Here is a 19,499-nt window from a genome sequence, read left to right on the forward strand (position 1 = left end):
AATTTCACCTGTTTTGGATTTGTTTTGTTGTATTTTATTGTCACGTGTACCAAGGAACAGTGAAAAGTATTGGGCGCGATTCTCCGCAAATGCGGCGAGTCGTAAAGGCTGCCGTGAAACTGGCCGTGTTTCACGGCAGCCTCCACGCCCCCTCCCGGGACCCGATTCTCGCCCCCCGGGTGGGGCTAGCAGCGGGGCCCCGTGAACCATGGCATCGCGGCCTTAGCGACCGTCGCTAAGTCCGCGCGCCAAGCGTCACGCCAGCTGACGCGCACAATGACGTCAGCCACGCATGCGCGGATTGGACGGCTCCAACCCGCGCATGCACGGGGCCGTCATCTCCCTCTGCCGCCCCGCGGACTGATCCTGCGGGGCGGCGGAGGGAGAAAGAGTGCGTCCGTTACGGACGCACTGCCCGTGATTGGTGCCCACCGATCGCGGGCCCATGCCCCCCTTGGCACGGCCGTGGTACCGCCGTACCAATCGGGGCCCTGGATGCACAGAACGGGCATGTTGCGGCCGTTTTTACGTTTTAAAAACGGCCGTAGAGGCCTGGGAACTCAGCCCATCGGCCTGGGGAGAATCGCTGTTCGCAGTGGGGGGGGGGGGGGGGGGGGGGGGGGGGGGGGGGAATAGCGGGAGGGCGTGAAAAATGTCGGGGATGCCTTCCCGCTATTCTCCGACCCGTCGTGGGCAGCGGAGAATTGCGCCCATTGTTCTGCATACAGTCCAGACAGATCATTCCATACATGAGAAACATGGGACATACATAAATATACAATATAAATACATAATCACAGGCAACGGGTGAAGCATACGGAGTGTAGTACTACTCAGTAGAGAAGATGTATGAAGAAATCAGTTCAGTCCATAAGAGGGCCATTCAGGAGTCTGGTAATAGTGGGGAAGAAGTATTATTAACCCAGTTTGTGCATGTTCTCAGACTTTTGTATCTCCTGCCCCATTGGAAGAAGTGAATAACCCGGGTGGAGGGATCTTTGATTCTGCTGCCTGCTTTCCCAAGGCAGCGTGTGGTGTAGACAGTGTCTATGGATGGGAGGCAGGTTCACGTGATGGGCTGAGCTATGTTCACAACTGTCTGTAGTTTCTTATGGTCTTGGGCTGAGCAGTTGCCATACCAGGCTGTGATGCAGCCAGATAGGATGCTTTCTATGGTGCATCTGTAAAAATTGGTAAGAATCAATGTAGACATACCGAATTTTCTTAGTTTCCTGAGGACATATAGGTGCTGTTGTGCTTTCTTGGTCATAGCGGGGACGTGGGTTGACCAGGATAGATTGTTTTGTGACTCCGGGGCAAGTGGGGCTGGAATTGACCGTGCACTCGCCAAGGGTGTTGTAACAATACACCTGCATGCACAGGTGCTGAGTAAACTGGGTGCCCAATGTTCAAGTCGCCAGTTGCATCACTCTGGTGTCAGTGACCCTAATATATGGGGCACAAATGAACAGAAGGCATCAAATGAGAATCAACTCTCAGCAATTCCTGGATGGGTTAGAGTATCCCAAAGTGGAGGAGAGGCTGGTTCAGGGACTGAGGGCCCCAATTAGGCTGAGGGAGGTGATGGAAAGAATGGAAACAATGCAGGCGGGGAAGGCTCTGGGGCCGGATGGGTTCCCAGTGGAGCTCTGTAAAAGGTTTGGAATGACCTGGGGCCACTTCTCGTGAGGGTGTATAATGAAGCAAGAGAGAGGGGGGAACACTCCCTACATCCTCGCAGGCTTCCATCTCCCTGATTTTAAAGGGTAAGGATCTGGAGCAATGTGGGTCATACCACCCAATATCACCAATGAACGTGAATGCAAAGTTATTGGTAAAGGTTCTCTCTCTCTCTCTTTATTATTGTCACAAGTAGCCTTACATTAACACTGCAATGAAGATACTGTGAAAAGCCCCCAGTCACCACATTCCGGCACCTGTTTGGAGACGACTGAACCTGTACGTTAACCTGAAGAGAATCGTGAACAAGGACTCCCAAGTCTCTTTGTGCTTCTGATTTCCTAAGCATTTCCCTATTTAGAAAATAGTCTATGCCTAAATTCCTCCTTCCAAAGTGCACTGTCTCTTGCTTCATTATGCACCCTCACGAGAAGTGGCCCCAGGTCCATCCAAACCTTTTACAGAGCTCCACTGGGAACCCATCCAGCCCCAGAGCCTTCCCCGCCTGCATTGTTTCCATTCTATCCATCACCTCCCTCAGCCTAATTGGGGCCCTCAGTCCCTGAACCATCAATTCACTCGGAACACGATTGGAAGTAAACTGTGGTTTTAATCGTCTGCGACCAGAAGAACTGAGGGCAGGCTCACACGGCTGCAGCACTTTATACTTCCGGTAGTGGGAAGGGCTATGGGCGGAGCCAAGGGTGGAGCCCTGTACAAGCTCTTCATCTCCCCCTATGGCAGACCCGCGCAACGGCTCACAGACAGACCCCACAGGGACACAATACCATACAATACAATACAGTGTGAATTACATTCACCACATTCACCCCCTGTAAAAAAAATCAAGTCCGGCGGGGGTGACGGGTCTACAGGTTGAGCCGGTCCGGTAGCCGAGTCGTCCTTTGGGATCGGCACAGAGGTTGCAGCCTCTTCGGGTGGCTGGGTGGTGACGGTCGGTGTGGGTATGAGGGTGGACTCCGGGGGTGTTTCGGTCCGAGCTCCGTTCCTGACCGGTGCGACGGGCGAAGGGGGGCACAGGAAATCTTTAGGCGCGGGGCGTGGGCGGGAAACCTATAGGCATGGGGGCGCAGGGCGTGGGGGGTTGGGTGGGGTGTAGTGTGAGGGGTACCTCGGCGGTGGTGGAGGTGGTGGATCCTGCAGGCGCCAGGTCCCGGAGGGAAACGGTATCCTGCCACCGTCGGGGTATTCAATAAAGGCGTAGTGTGGGTTTGAATGTAGCAGTAGTACCCTCTCTACTAGGGGGTCCGTTTTGTGTGCCCTGATGTGCTTCCGGAGGAGAACTGGGCCCGGTGTCCTCAACCAAGATGGGAGCGAAACCCCCGTGGTAGTGCCCCTAGAGAAAACAAATAGCCGTTCGTGAGGGGTCTGGTTGGTGGCCGTGCATAGGAGGGACCTAATTGCATGGAGCGCGTCGGGGAGGACCTCCTGCCAATGGGAAATCGGGAGATTCCTGGACCAGAGGGTCAATAGGACGGTCTTCCAGACCGTCGCATTCTCCCTCTCCACCTGCCCGTTCCCCCGGGATTGTAGCTGGTAGTCCTGCTCGAGGCGATGCCCTTGTCGAGCAGGTACTGACGCAGCTCGTCGCTCATGAAGGACGAACCCCTGTCATAGGTGGGGAACCCGAACAGGGTGAAGACACTGTGCAGAGCTCTGATGACTGTGTGGGAGGTCATATCGGGGCACGGGATAGCAAACGGAAAACGGGAGAATTCGTCTATGACGTTGAGGAAGTACGCATTTCGATTGGTCGAGGGGAGTGGCCCTTTGAAATCGATGCTCAGGCGTTCAAAGGGCCGGGCTGCCTTTACCAGGAGGGCCCTGTCTGGTCTATAGAAGTGCGGTTTGCACTCCGCGCAGATCGGGCAGTCCCTGGTGATGGCTTTTACCTCCTCAGTGGAGAAAGGCAGATTTCGGGCTTTGACGTAGTGGGCGAGCCGGGTGACCCCCGGGTGGCAGAGGTTGTTGTGGATAGCCTTCAGGCGGTCATCTTGCGCGCTGGCACATGTGCCGCGGAACACGGCATCTGGGGGCTTGTTGACCTTTCTCGGTCGATATATGATGTCATAATTATAGGTGGAGAGTTCAATCCTCCACCGCAAGATTTTATCGTTTTTTATTTTGCCCCTTTGCGAGTTAGCGAACATGAAGGCAACCGATCTTTGGTCGGTGATGAGGGTAAACCTCCTACCCGTGAGGTAGTGCCTCCAGTGCCGTACGGCTTCCACAACGGCTTGAGCTTCCTTTTCGACTGAGGAGTGTCGAAGTTCCGAAGCGGAGAGGGTCCGGGAGAAGAAAGCTACTGGTCTCCCTGCCTGGTTCAGAGTGGCGGCGAGAGCGACCTCTGAGGCGTCGCTCACCTCCTGAAAGGGGACGGATTCATCCACCGCCCGCATGGCGGCTTTGTACATTGTGAAAAGTTGTGGTCCAGCACAGACCCCTGACGCACACCACTAGTCACCGGCTGCCATCCTGAAAAAGACCCTTTATCCTCACTCTCTTCTGCCGGTCAGCCAATCCTCTATTCATGCCAGGATCTTACCCTTAACTTATTTAACAGTCTCCTATGCGGCATCTTGTCAAAGGCCTTCTGGAAATCTAAATAAATCATGTCCACTGGTTCTCCTTTGTCTAACGTCCTTGTTACCTCCTCAAAGAACTCTAACAGATTTATCAGACACAACCTCCCTTTGACAAAGCCATGCTGACTCAGTCCTATTTTACCATGCACTTCCAAGTACTTCGCGATCTCATCTTTAATAACAGACTAAAATCTTACCAATGACTGAAGTCAGGCTAACCGGCCTTTAATGTCCCATCTTCTGCCTCCTTCCCTTCTTTAACAGTGGTGTTATATGAAATGAAATTAAATGAAAATCGCTTATTGTCACAAGTAGGCTTCAAATGAAGTTACTGTGAAAAGCCCCTAGTCGCCAGTTTCCAGCGCCTGTTCAGGGAGGCTGGTACGGGAATTGAACCGTTTTTTGGCATTGCGGTTGAATAAGTTAGCCTAAGGTTTAAGACATGGCAGGAGATCGCAGACCCGTGTTGTGCTCCTCGTGTGCGATGTGGGAGCTCAGGGACACGTCCACTGACCCCGACTCCTTCACGTTCAAGAAGTGTGTCCAGTTGCACCTACTGTTAGACGGTTTGATGGCTCTGGCCTGCCTTGGTCTACTTTCAAAGCCAGCGATTTAGCATTAGCCACTTTACAGTCCTCTGGGACCCTTCCTGCCTCCAGTGATTCCTGAAAGATCATCACCAATGCCTCCACAATTTCCTCAGATTTTAGGATCCTGGGATGTAGTCCATTCGGTCCAGGTGACTTAGCCACCTTCAGACCTGTTTACTCAGAACCTTCTCCTTATTAATGGTCACTGCGGTGCTTCTCACTGGGTTCTATGCATGTGCACCGATGAGCTGGCACGCATGCGCAGTGCGCCCGCATTTTCTATATGGTTACGGCCATCATTTTCAAAACCGCTTGCAGCCGGTGTTGTTAAAAGCCAGCTGCTGCGGCTGTTGCGTGTGAATTCACTTGATCGGTAACAACGCAACGGACGACTCTGCAACCCTCCCGACACCCGCCCGCGACCCATTCGCGGGTCACGACCCCCACTTTGAAAATGCCTGCTCTGGCTTCCCACTAATCCTCGCCACTTTGTATGCTTTTTCTTTAGCTTTTATGCTGTCCTTGACATCCCTTGTCAGCCATGGATGCCTTGTCCTCCCCTTAGCATGTTTCCTCCTCCTTGGAATGAATTTCTGCTGTGCCTCCCTAATAACCCCCCAAAACTCCTGCCATTGCTGTTCCAATGTCTTCCCTGCTAGGCTCCTTTTCCAATCAACTCTGGCCAGCTCCTCCCTCATGTCTTTGTAGTTACCCTTACTTAATTGCAAAACCGTTACATCTGATTGCAGCTTCACCCTCTCAAACTGCAGGGTAAATTCTATCATATTGTGGTCGCTGCTCCCTAAGGGTTCCTTCACCTTAAGTTCCTTAATCAAGTCTGCTTCATTACACATCACCAAATCCAGAATTGCTTGTTCCCTAGTAGGCTCTGTCACAAGCTGCTCCAAAAACATCATCTCTTAGACATTCCACAAATTCCTTTTCTTGGGATCCCCAACCAACCTGATTTTTCCAGTCCACCTGTATATTGAAGTCCCCCATGATTATTGAAATATTGCCTTTTTTACATGCCTTTTCTTTCTCCTGATTTATTTTCTGCCCCACATCCTGATTACTGATAGAGGGCCTGTCCATAACTCCCATCAGGGTCTTTTTACCTTTGCGATTCCTCAACTCTACCCACAGAGATTCTATACTTTCTGATCCTACATCACTTCTTGCTATCGATTTAACTTCATTCCTTACTAACAATGCAACCCCGCCCCCTTTGCCCATCTGCATGTCCTTTCGATAGGACATGTATCCTTGGATATTTAGATCCCAGCCCTGATCCCCTTGCAGCCACATCTCTGTGATGCCCACAACATCGTACCGGCCAATTTCAATGTGCGCAAGAAGTTCATTTACCCTGTTCCGTGTACTGCATGCATTTAGGTACAACACCCTCAATCCTGCATTGACCGTCTCCCCTTTCACACTCTCCTCAGCCACAGTACCCTGTACTGTGTCCCTTTTTGACTTTTGATTATTGGCTTCTCTGCCTTACACGTCCTCAGCATCGCGGATGCTCCAAAGTGAGTCCACGTGCGGCTCCAGAGCTGTCAAGCGGTCTGAGAGGAGCTGCAACTGGACACACTTCTTACACATGAAGGAGTCGGGGTCATTGGATGTGTCCCTGAGCTCCCACATCGCACACGAGGAGCACAGCACGGGTCTGGGATCTCCTGCCTCGTCTTAAACCTTAGGTTAACTTATTCAACAACAATGCCAAAAAACAAAACAAAATAAAAAGAAGTAGACAATGAAAAGAAAAACTACTTACCAGTCACCACTACTTGCCAGCAGGTCCCCTCTTGGCCAATCTAATCACAGCCTTCCTGTGACATCCCTCTTCAGTTTCTCTCCACTCCTTACTGAACTCTCCCGCTTTTAAATCTCCGGCTCCTCTCCCGCTTTTAAATCTTCGGCTCCTCTCCCGCTTTTAAATCTCCGGCTCCTCTCCCGCTTTTAAATCTCCGGCTCCTCTCCCGCTTTTAAATCTCCGGCTCCTCTCCCGCTTTTAAATCTCCGGCTCCTCTCCCGCTTTTAAATCTCCGGCTCCTCTCTCCCGCTTTTAAATCTCCGGCTCCTCTCCCGCTTTTAAATCTCCGGCCCCTCTCCCGCTTTTAAATCTCCGGCTCCTCTCCCGCTTTTAAATCTCCGGCTCCTCTCCCGCTTTTAAATCTCCGGCTCCTCTCCCGCTTTTAAATCTCCGGCTCCTCTCCCGTTTTTAAATCTCCGGCTCCTCTCCCGCACTTTTAAATCTCCGGCTCCTCTCCCGCTTTTAAATCTCCGGCTCCTTTCCCGCTTTTAAATCTCCGGCTCCACTCTCCCGCTTTTAAATCTCCGGTTCCTCTCCCGCTTTTAAATCTCCGGATCCTCTCCCGCTTTTAAATCTCCGGATCCTCTCTCCCGCTTTTAAATCTCCGGCTCCTCTCCCGTTTTTAAATCTCCGGCTCCTCTCCCGCACTTTTAAATCTCCGGCTCCTCTCCCGCTTTTAAATCTCCGGCTCCTTTCCCGCTTTTAAATCTCCGGCTCCTCTCCCGCTTTTAAATCTCCGGCCCCTCTCCCGCTTTTAAATCTCCGGCCCCTCTCCCGCTTTTAAATCTCCGGTTCCTCTCCCGCTTTTAAATCTCCGGCTCCTCTCCCGCTTTTAAATCTCCGGCTCCTCTCCCGCTTTTAAATCTCCGGCTCCTCTCCCGCTTTTAAATCTCCGGCTCCTCTCCCGCTTTCAAATCTCCGGCTCCTCTCCGGCTTTTAAATCTCCGGCTCCTTTCCCGCTTTTAAATCTCCGGCTCCTCTCCCGCTTTTAAATCTCCGGCCCCTCTCCCGCTTTTAAATCTCCGGCTCCTTTCCCGCTTTTAAATCTCCGGTTCCTCTCCCGCTTTTAAATCTCCGGCTCCTCTCCCGCACTTTTAAATCTCCGGCACCTCTCCCACACTTTTTAAGGAGTTGATGGAGTGGGAGGGAGCCCTGGTGGGGGACATTAAGCATAAATGGAAGGAGGAGCTGGGAGGGAAGGTGGGAGGCTGAGACGTGGGTGGAGTTCTTACAGAGGTGCGAGGTTAAACCTCATCCAGTTCGAGGTGGTACATAGGGCTCATATGACAGTGGCGAGGGTTAATAGGTTCTTTGTGGGGGTAGAGGATAGATGTGGGCGGTATGCCGGGGGGGGGGGGGGAACCACGCCCATTTGTTCTGGCCGTGTTTGAGATTGAGGGGGTTCTGGCAGGCGTTCTCAGACGCGATGTCCGAGGTGCTGGGTGTGGAGGTGGTTCCGAGTCCAGAGGTGGCGATATTTGGGGTATCAGAAGATCAGAGAGTCTCGGTGGTGAGAGAGGCCGATGTTTTGGTCTTTGCCTCCCTGATAACCCGGAGATGGATTTTGCTAGGGTGGCAGGACTCGGAGCTGCTGAAAGCAGGGGTGTGGGTGGGCGACCTGGCAGAATTCCTGAGGCTGGAAAAAGGTTCTCTTTGAGGGGGTCGGCAGAGGGGTTCACCCGGAAGTGAAAGCTGTTAGTGATTTCTTTAAGGAGGTTTGAAGGGTCAGCGCGGGGGGGGGGGGGTTAGGGGAGTTAAGGGGTCAAAATGGGGAAGGTGGGATGCGAGGTGGAGTTGGCGCTGGAGGAGCAGGTGGTGTGTGGTTGTTTGTTTGTTGAATGGTTTTGTTCTTCTGATCTTTTGTGTCTGTGTGAAAACGCCTTGAATAAAAATAAAAGCATGTTCATGATTTTCTTTCTTTTAAATGCCGCAGAGCCAACAGGAACTGCTCAACACATCTGAGGACACATGTCAGAACTACCGAGAGCTATAAAGAGCTTGCACCCTGGTCCTGCCCCTCTCAAATGAAGCCATCACCCATCATGAAGCAAACTAATATGGAGTTTGCACATTCTTTCCATGTTTGCATGGGTTTAGCCCCCACAACCCAAAGATGTGCAGGGTAGGTGAATTGGCCACGCTAAATTGCCATTAATTAGAAAAAATGAATTGGGTACTAATAAAAGGGTATAACAATGTGGGAAAGCTTAGAATTAGGGTGCTTTTGGATGCAATTGTTACTGAGCTCAAAGTGGTCTAGCTACACTACCATGGGGGGTTTGAGCAGCACATTGCAGACCAGCTGTCAGATATATTTTCACAGCTTGAATGAAAGATAAATTTGTCCATTAAAAGCCATCCAGCAATATCAACAATTCTTTGTGGGAATGTAACTATTATGTTTTAGGAGTTGAAGGGAAAGTGTAAAATGAACTGATACAACACACTGGATACAAAATAAACAACATTTTAGAACTTCTTGTTACAACGCTCTCTCTCCCTACCCGCGATATAACAAAGATCGGTGATCAGAATTTAACAGCACAGCAATCCTAAATTCAAAGATGCCTGAGCCAGAAATAGGCTCTGTGGGTTTGATGTTTGCAGAGTCAAAAAGATGTGGATGTGGAATTTCTCCCCCCCCCCCCCCCCCCCCCCCCCCATTTCCAACAGAAAGAGTTTTTGTTGGCAGGGGTTAGGGGGTGGGACAGGAATCATACAGGCAGGAAACCCAAACTAAGCAGAGCCTTTGCAATTTAGAGCTGGGTTCAACAGACCCCAGTTTGGCTCATCCAAGGGTCTCAGTCCATATCGTGTGGGAGTCATGAATTGATTGGACAGACGTAAACACTCTTTTAGGGTTCAAGTGTCATGAACTGAAGTTTTTTTAAATCCTCTGTTCTTTAAAAACATGAAAAAAACAGGGTAAGCTGTCAGTGGAAATTAAAAAGAAAACTGTCCATTGGGCTGCTTTGATTGACAGGCCATGGTACAGGTTAGAAAACACATTGTTATCAGTATGTGCAGTTTCAATAGAGTTCTTTGTTGACATTTCTCAATAGTTATTATGGCTTCACTATTAATGGTTAGTTGATCTTGACACTTTAAAAATACCATTCAAGGATCATCTGTCTATGATATAGGGTCTGATTGGAAGTGTGTTTGTTTTTATAAGGGATTGAAAACTTGAGATTTAAAAGCTTTGAATGGGCTTCATGAATGGAAGTTTTTTTCACTGTCACGTGTGTTTGAGTGAGAGCTGTATTAAACTCCAGAATGTATTTTTATCATCTCCACCTAGGTCCCTAGTCTATCCATAGTGGATTCTGGGTGAGTGGCCATGGAGGTGGCATGGGGGATAAGAGGTGGCATGGGGGCATGATGAAGCATGAATGGCATGGAGAGGCATTGTGCAGAAAAGTGGGGAATTAGTTGGCATGGAGGTGCCCAGCAGGATGGTTGGGGGGGCACGGTTTGGCATGCAGGAGCCATGCCAGGGTGAGTAAGGGAGTGAGAGGGATGACGGATAGAGGGCTTAATAGCTTCTAAGATGATTGAATCAAGCCCCAGAGAGCCCCTTCTAACCAGCTTGTCTTGGCACTTGGCCACCTCTGTGGCTGCCGAGGATCTGCTTTTGGGGTCAGTGGGCCTGATTCGGTCTGGCCTGCTCCTCTCGAGAGTGAACATTGGGTATAATAGGGCCCTTTAAACCGAGGCGGGTCTGCCAAGTTGGGAAGTGCCTTGACTTGAGCTACCTACCTATGCAGTGAAAAAACGGCCCTGTGTTTAAAGAGACCACAAGGGTTATCAAATGATAAAATGTAAACCGTACCCAAACCATTGAAGTTTTAAAAGAGGTCAAATAAATGTATTGAGCACTTCAAACAACAAACTTTCATGTATGCCATTATAACATTTTGTTCTAATTTTCTCCCCTTTGCCCTACTGGAAGCACAGACTTTGTGTTCATTTCCGGAGTTATTGGCAGTCCTTCGGCACCCTGATGAATAGCCATTCTTCATTTGTGAGCCTGCTTAACTGAGGAGGCATGACTGAGTCTGAATTTATCCTTGTATCCAATTTCACAACTTTTCCAGCTGAATCACTGCAGAGTGAAAGGAATGTTGACTGACTCCTCCCTGCCTTAGTCCAGGAGCATTCAACCCAACTGCAGGACTTTAACTGGTGCTGGACTTTAGACAGCTGACTCAGCATTAAGCACAGTAGAGAGAATCAGGTCATCACATTCGCTCCTTAGATAAAGAGTATATGATGACTGACTGTCAAGCCTGAATCAACAAGAAAATCTTGAATTTTGCGCCTTTAATCCAGTAAAAATGTCCCAAGAAGCTTCAGTGGGGCTGAATTAAGCATAATTTGAGATTGCATAACGAGATATGAATGAAATGAAAATCGCTTATTGTCACGAGTAGGCTTCAATGAAGTTACTGTGAAAAGCCCCTAGTCGCCACATTCCGGCGCCTGTCCGGGGAGGCTGGTACGGGAATCGAACCGTGCTGCTGGCCTGCTTGGTCTGCTTTAAAAGCCAGCGATTTAGCTTGGTGAGCTAAACCAGCCGTCTTTCTCCTCAGCCGCCCGGCAAGATGTGGCGGCTTGATCTTGCCGGGCGGCGGAGGGGAAATAGTGCGTCTGTTTTGGACGCTGGCCCGACGATCGGTGGCCACCGATCGCAGGCCTGTCCCCTCCCGAGCACAGTCGTGGTGCTCCCGTGCCAATCGGGCCTCTAGATGCCCCAAACGGGCATCTGTGCCCGTTTCACGACGGTAGTGAGCAGGTGTGTTTGCTGCCGTGGTGAAATGGGCGTGAAGGCCCGGTCGCTCGGCCCATCGGCCTCGGAGAATCGCTGCCCATCCCCTTCCCCATCCCTCCTTTCCCCCTTCCCCTCATCCCCCTTCCCCATCCCCCCTTTCCCCATTCCCCATCCCCCCTTTCCCCCAGCCCCCCTTTCCCCTTCCTCATCCCCCCTTCCACATCCCCCCTTTCCCCATTCCCCATCCCCCCCTTTCCCCAGCCCCCTTCCCACTTCCCCATACCCCATCCCCCCTTCCCCATCCCCCGTTTCCTCCTTCCCCATCCCCCCTTTCCCCCTTCCCCATCCCCCCTTTCCCACTTCCCCATCCCCCTTTTCCCCTTCCCCATCCCCCTTCCCACTTCCCCCATCCCCCCTTCCCCCTTCCCCATTCCCCTTCCCACTTCCCCCTTCCCCCATCCCCCCTTCCCCATCCCTCTTCCCCATCCCCCCTTTCCCCCTTCCCCATCCCCCTTCCCCATCCCCCTCGGGCGCTGATCTCCTTGATTCTTAAGCGAGACAAGGATCCCCTGCAGTGTGGGTCGTACAGGCCGATGTCACTCTTGAATGTGGACGCCAAGTTGTTGGCAAAGATCTTAGCCACGAGGATAGAGGACTGTGTGCCGCAGGTTATCCACGAGGATCAAATGGGGTTTGTGAAGGGGAGGCAGCTGAACACTAATATACGGAGACTCTTGAACGTTATTATGATGCCGGCGGTGGAAGGGGTGGCGGAGATAGTGGTAGCGCTAGATGCGGAGAAGGCCTTTGATGGGGTCGAGTGGTGGTACTTGTAGGAGGTGCTGGAAAGGTTTGGGTTTGGGGAGGGGTTTGTCAGGTGGGTGAGGCTGTTATCTGAGGCCCTGATGGCGAGTGTGGCCACGAATAAGAGGAGGTTGGAGTATTTTCGATTATATCGAGGGACGAGGCAGGGGTGTCCCCTGTCCCCCCTACTTTTTGCGCTGGCAATTGAACCGCTGGCTATGGCGCTGAGGGAGTCGGGGGATTGGAGGGGGCTGGTCCGGGGTGGGGAGGAGCACCGAGTGTCGGTCTACACGGACGACCTTTTGTTGTATGTGGCGGACCCGGTGGGGGGAATGCCGGTGGTGATGGGGATTCTCCAGGAATTTGGGGATTTCTCAGGGTATAAGCTTAACTTTGGGAAAAGCGAGCTGCTTGTGGTACACCTGGGGGACCAGGAGGGGGGGATTGGGAGGCTCCCACTGAAAAGGGCGGAGAGGAGCTTTAGGTGCTTGGGGGTGCAGGTGGCCAGGAGCTTAACCTCACAAGGCTGGTGGAGCAAATGGAGGAGGTGTTTAAGAGATGGGACATGTTGCCGCTGTCTCTGGCGAGTAGGGTGCAGTCAGTCAAGATGACGGTGCTCCCGAGGTTTCTGTTCCTGTTCCAGTGCCTCCCCATCCTTATCCCGAAGGCCTTTTTTAGGCGGCTTAACAGGAGCATTACGGGATTTGTGTGGGCACATGGGACTCCAAGGGTGAGACGGGTGTTCTTGGAGCGGGGCAGGGATAGGGGGGACTGGCGTAGCCCAACCTCTGTGGGTATTATTGGGCTGCCAACGCAGCGATGGTGCGTAAGTGGGTAATGGACGGGGAGGGGGCAGCATGGAAGAGGATGGAGATGGCGTCCTGTGTGGGCACGAGCCTGGAAGCGCTGGTAACGGCGCCGCTGTCGCTCCCCCCAACGAGGTATACCACGAGCCCGGTGGTGGCAGCTACCCTCAAGATTTGGGGGCAATGGAGGTGGCACAGGGGGGAGGTGGGGGCCTCGATGGGGTCCCCGATACGGGGTAACCACCGGTTTGTCCCGGGGAGAATTGATGGCGGGTTCCTGAGTTGGCACAGGGCAGGTATCAGGAGGCTGGGGGACCTGTTCATAGACGGGAAGTTTGCGAGCCTGGGTGAGCTGGAAGGGAAGTTCAGGCTCCCCCCGGGGAACACCTTTAGGTACATGCAAGTAAGGGCGTTTGTCAGGCGGCAGGTGGCGGGGTTCCCCCTGCTGCCGCCGCGTGGTGTCCAGGACAGGGTGCTCTCGGCGGTATGGGTTGGAGAGGGGAGGATCTCAGAAGTGTACCAGGTGATGCAGGAGGTAGACGAGGCCTCGGTGGAGGAGCTGAAAGGTAAATGGGAGGAGGAGCTGGGTGAGGAGATTGAGGAGGGGACGTGGGCGGATGCCCTGGAAAGGATGAACTCCTCTTCCCGTGCGAGGCTTAACCTCATACAGTTTAAGGTACTGCATAGGGCTCATATGGTCAGGACAAGGACGAGCCGGATTTTTGGGAGCGAGGACAGGTGTATTAGGTGCTCTGGGGGCCCAGCAAACAATGTCCACATGTTCTTTTTTTTTAATAAACAATTTTATTGAGGTAGTTTTTGGCTTTATAAACAGTTACAGACATCATCAGAAAGGAAGCAAAAAAGACAAAAATGTGCAAACATCCACGTACTTTCAATACTTCCATCGTAACATGTTGCACAAGCCCGCTCCCCTCCCACCGGTACTACCCGCCATATTTTCCCTCCTACTCTACTTTACCCCCCCCCCCCCCCCCCCCCCCCCCCCTCCCCCCACCCCCCTGCTGACGCTCACTCTCCCGCAAAGAAGTCAATAAATGGTTGCCACCTCCGGGTGAACCCCTGCACAGATCCCCTCAAGGCGAACTTAATTTTTTCCATCCCCAGGAAACTCGACATGTCCGCAAGCCACCACTCCGTCTTCGGGGGCTTTGAGTCCCGCCACGCCAATAATATTCGTCGCCGGGCTATCAGGGAAGCAAAGGCCAGCACATCGGCCTCTTTCTCCCCCTGGACGCCCGGGTCTTCCGAAACCCCAAAAATTGCCACCCCTGGACTCATCACCACCCTTGTTTTTAGCACCTGGGACATGACCCCCACAAATCCCTCCCAGTACCCCCTCAGCTCAGGGCATGCCCAAAACATGTGAACATGGTTCGCTGGTCCTCCCGCGCACCTGGCGAATGTCCACATGTTCTGGGCATGCCCAGCGCTGGGGGAATTTTGGAAGGGTGTAGCAAGGGCGGTATCGAGGGTGGTAGGATCCAGGGTCAATCCAGGCTGGGGACTCGCAATATCTGGGGTTGCTGCGGAGCCGGGAGTGCAGGAGGCGAAAGAGGCCGGTGTTCTGGCCGTTGCGTCCCTTGTAGCCCGGCAGAGGATCTTGCTTCAATGGAAGGATGCGAGGTCCCCAAGTGTGGAAGCCTGGGTCAACGATATGGCGGGGTTTATTAAATTGGAGAGGGTGAAATTTGTCCTAAGGGGGTCAGTGCAGGGGTTTTTCAGGAGATGGCAGCCTTTCCTAGATCTCCTGGTAGAACGGTAATAACAAAAGGTCAGCAGCAGCAGCAACCCCGGGGGGTGTGGTTGTCTCTTTATTTTTGTTTTGGGTTGAATCTTTGCCAACGACAGGCGTTTATTTATTTTTTCTCTTTTGTATACACGGGGTGGGGGGGGGGGGGGGGGGGGGGGGGGGGGGGTTGTTCTTTTTGTTCTTTGAATTTTCTGTTACTGTTTTCTTTTTTGTGAAAATGTGAAAATTTGAATTAAAATTATTTCTTTTAAAAAAGAAGTGCAGCTTACACTCTGCGCAGATTTGGCAGTCCCTGGTCATGGCCCTGACCTCCTTGGTGGAGTAGGGCAGGTTGCGGGCCTTGATGTAGTGGGCGAGCTGGGTGATCCCCGGGTGGCAGAGGTTATCGTGGATAGCACGTAGTCGGTCATCTTGCGTGCTGGCACATGTGCCGCGGGACAGGGCATTTAGGGGGCTCATTGAGCTTCCCTGGATGATATGCAATATCGTAGTGATAGGTGGAGAATTCGATCCGCCACCTCAAGATTTTATCATTCTTGATCTTGACCCGCTGTGTATTGTTGAACATGAAGGCTACCGACCATTCATCAGTGATGAAGGTGAACCTCCTACCAGCGAGATAGTGCCTCCAATGCCGCACAACCTCCACAATGGCTTGAGTTTCTTTTACAACTGAGGAGTGTCGAATCTCGGAGGCGTTGAGGGTGCGGGAAAAAAAGGCCACGGGCCTGCCTCCCTGGTTAAGGGTCGCAGCGAGGGTGACCTTTGACGTGCCGCTCTCCACCTGGAAGGGGATGGACTCTTCCACCGCGCGCATCGCGGCTTTGGTAATATCTGCCTTGATGCGGCTGAATAAGTGGTGGCTTTGATAAATGGGCGGGCTTTGTCCGCATAGTTGGGGACCCACTGGGCATAATGCGAAAAGAACCAGAGGCATCTTTTCAGGGCCTTGGGGCAGTGGGGAAGGGGGAGTTGCAGGAAGGGGCGCATGCAGTCGGGATCAGGCCCTAGAACTCCGTTTTCCACGACATAGTCGAGGATGGCTAGTCTGGTTGTGCGGAAAACGCATTTCTCCTTGTTATCAGTGAGGTTGAGGGCTTGGGCGGTTTGGAGGAACTTCTGAAGGTTGGCGTCGTGGTCCTGCTGATCGTGGCCGCAGATGGTGACATTGTCCAAGTACGGAAATGTGGCCCGCAGCCCGTACTGGTCCACCATTCGGTCCATCGTTCTTTGGATGACCAACGCCCCATTGGTGACACCAAAGGGGACCCGGAGGAAGTGGAAGAGGCAGCCGTCTGCCTCAAAGGCCGTGTAGTGGCGATACTCCGGGCGGATTGGAAGCTGGTGGTACACAGACTTCAGATCTACCGTGGAGGAAACCCGGTAGTGTGCAAACTGATTCACCATGTCCGCTATATGGGGAAGGGGGTACACATCGAGTTTCGTGTACCGATTTATGGTTTGGCTGTGGTCTACAACCATCCGGTTCTTTCCCCTGGTCCTGACGACCACCACTTGGGCTCCCCAGGGGCTATTACTGGCCTCGATGACCCCTTCCCTCAAGGGCCGCTGGACCTCTGACTTGATGAAAGTCCTGTCCTGGGCACTGTACCGCCTGCTCCTGGTGGCGACAGGTTTACAGTCGGCGGTGAGGTTCGCGAAGAGTGGGGGAGGGGCGACCTGAAGGGTCGCGAGGCTACAGACGGTGAGAGAGGGTAGGGGCCCGCCGAGCCTCAGGGTCAGGCTCCTGAGGTTGCACTGGAAGCCCAGTCCGAGCAGGAGAGGAGCGCAGAGATCGGGGAGGACATATATTTAAAAAAGGGTGTACTCGGCGCCCTGTATCGCGAGGTTCGCGGCACAGTACCCCCGGATCTGCACTGAATGTGATCCGGAAGCGAGGGAGATTGTTTGGGATGCGGGGGAAATTTGGAGAGAACACGCCTTACCGTGTCTGCATGTACAAAGCTCTCCGTGCTCCCAGAGTCAAACAGGCAGGGCGATTCGTGCCCATTGACCCGGACGGTCATCATCGAGTTCCTGAGGTGCTTGGGCCGTGACTGGTCAAGGGTGACAGCGCTGAACTGCGGGTAGCCGGCATGGTCGGAGGTGGTGGGGTGGTCCCAAGATGGCGGCCCCTGTCGGTCGCACGTATCGGGCGGCGTTTAAGATGGCGGCCAAGATGGCGGCCCCCATGAGTCGCACGTGTTGGTTTGGGTTAAAGATGGCTGCCCCCACGGACAGCACCAGGCTGATTGCGCGTCCGAAGGGAGTGGTACCACCAGGCATGCAGCCACGCTGCGGGTTCTGCGGGCCTGTGAGTCTGAAGGTCGGGCCTGTGATTTAGGAGTTTTGGATCTGGCCAGGCAGGCTTTGGCAAAGTGTCCTTTCTTGCTGCAGTCGCTACAGGCCGCGTTCCGAGCCGGGCAACACTGCCTGAGGTGCTGGTTCTGGCCACAGAAATAGCAGGGCAGCCCCCCCGGGTTGGTCGGACAGCAGCGCAGTACAGGCCTGGGGCATCCTCTGGTCAGGTGTCCACGAGGGGATCGCATGGTCAGAATGGAAAGCATTGAGGCTCTGAAACGCTACTACTAAGGAGGTGGATAGTTTTACCGTCTCTTCTAGGTCAAGGGCGCCCTTTTCGAGCAGGCGCTGTCTGACATAGTTGGACCGGACTCCAGCCACATAGGTGTCCCGGATGGCGAGTTACATGTGCTGAGAGGCCGTGACGTCCTTGTAGTTGCAGTTTCTAGCGAGTACCTTCAGGTCACGTAGGTATTCCTCCAGCAATTCTCCGAGGCGTTGATGACGCGTGGTGAGGAGATGTTCACCGGCCTCACGTACTGCCTTTTCAGGATCGCGACCGCGTCTGCGTGCGTGGTCACTTCCTCGATCTGCACGGAGATTCTGTGGCTCTCTCGGGCGTGGAGGAGACTCAGTTTCTGTTCCTCGGTGATGGCGGGTGAGGAGGAGGCAGCGAGGTAGGCCTCAAAGCAGCGGAGCCAGTGCAAAAAAATTCCTTTGGCTTCAGTTGCCTCTGGGTCGAGTTCCAGTCGATCAGGTTTGAGGGCTGCTCCCATCGCGATGTTGTACTTGATTAAATTGATGTGACCATCAATTCACACGAGACGGAGAGTAGGAGTGAACAGTGGTTTTAATCAGCTCGAACTGTGCCTGCCTGCGACTGCTCTGCACTGAATGCCGCCAGGCTGCAGATCTATATACCTCCCCTGAGGGGGCGGAGCCATAGGCGGAGCCCACAAGGCCACCAACATAATACAATGTAATGTAATACAATGGTGAATGGCAGCAATAATACATTCACCACATTGGGTGGACAAGATCTCTATGAAAATGCAGCAACTTCCACCTGGCCTCCATTCTAACCCTCCGCACGCACTGTTCCTGCTGGACAAGTGGGGTTAAAGTTTTGAACTGTGAAGTACAATTGCTTCCGAACCATTTGTGCTGCATCTTCGAGCACACCTCTGAAGATTGTTGAATAGAAAGATTCTGGATCTCGATCCGTGCAAATGAATGCCAGGAGAAGAAAAACAAACGTTTTATTCTGTTTATTAGAGATCGCTCCGGGGCTGGCGACAGAGCATCCATCTCCACAAGAACACTTGCCTGCTCTGTTTGTCTTTGGGTCTTGCGGGCGACCTTTCACCTACCAGCATTGCTTCACCACTTGAACCCTGACCCATTTCTGGTCCAATGGGCATCTGTGGTAAGAGATGTCAGTTCAAATCAACTTCCACAAACAAACAAAAAAATTGTATTGCCAGGTGCTGTCCGGGATGAGTTGCCATTTTATCGCTGTTGACCTTTGACAGCGAGCAAGAGTGGACTTCGGCAAGCAGCCTGAGTTACCAGCTCTCACTTTCAGGGACAACATGTTTTTTTTTTGGGTCTCAGAATAGTAACAGTGTGTACTGTGCAATCTCCTGTGCTGACTGTATTGACTTGTCGTATCTATGGGTCACCTTCAAACATCAGGACAATTCCCCTCAGTTTCCAATTACTGTGCGTTGTTTTTTTCATGCCTGCACTTACACGACTGGAAAGGAGGCTGAGCTGGCAAACGGACTGAATTCTGATCCATATTCCACACATTTTCCCCGAGTTATTTTCTCAGTGACAGAGAGAGACAAACGATAATTGTCAGGCTGAAAAACATTGTGAAATCCCCACAGCTGGTGATGCCGGTTTTCTTTGTTGTATTTTTGTGCAACCTCAAAGAAAGATTTGTAACAGAAATATCAGTGTGACAGATTGACTGTGTAATTAGATGTTTTGTATTTAAATTTAACTTACTGTACCCGTTGGTTGTCATAGAGACTAACTGAATAACATGCCCTGTAATGATTACCACAGAGGGACATTTGTTAACTATCGGGCCCTTGTGTGAGGCTTTGTGACTTTTTTGTCAACATCAAGGTGAAAGTTGCCAGTGCTGACAAAATAGAAAACTTGCTATTTTAGCTCACCTTCTGTCAGCATCAGGCGGGGTTTAGCAACAGTGGCTTCTGCCGTATTTTTGCTCTCTGGATAATTGACAATCTTCCATTTGTCACATCAAATTGGGGTGGGGGTTGGTAGGGAAATTGTGCGCTGGCAAAGGCCTGGTGGCATTTGGGCATTCTGAC

Source organism: Scyliorhinus canicula, chromosome 1 (genome assembly GCF_902713615.1).
Source record: "Scyliorhinus canicula chromosome 1, sScyCan1.1, whole genome shotgun sequence".
Taxonomy (NCBI): domain Eukaryota; kingdom Metazoa; phylum Chordata; class Chondrichthyes; order Carcharhiniformes; family Scyliorhinidae; genus Scyliorhinus; species Scyliorhinus canicula.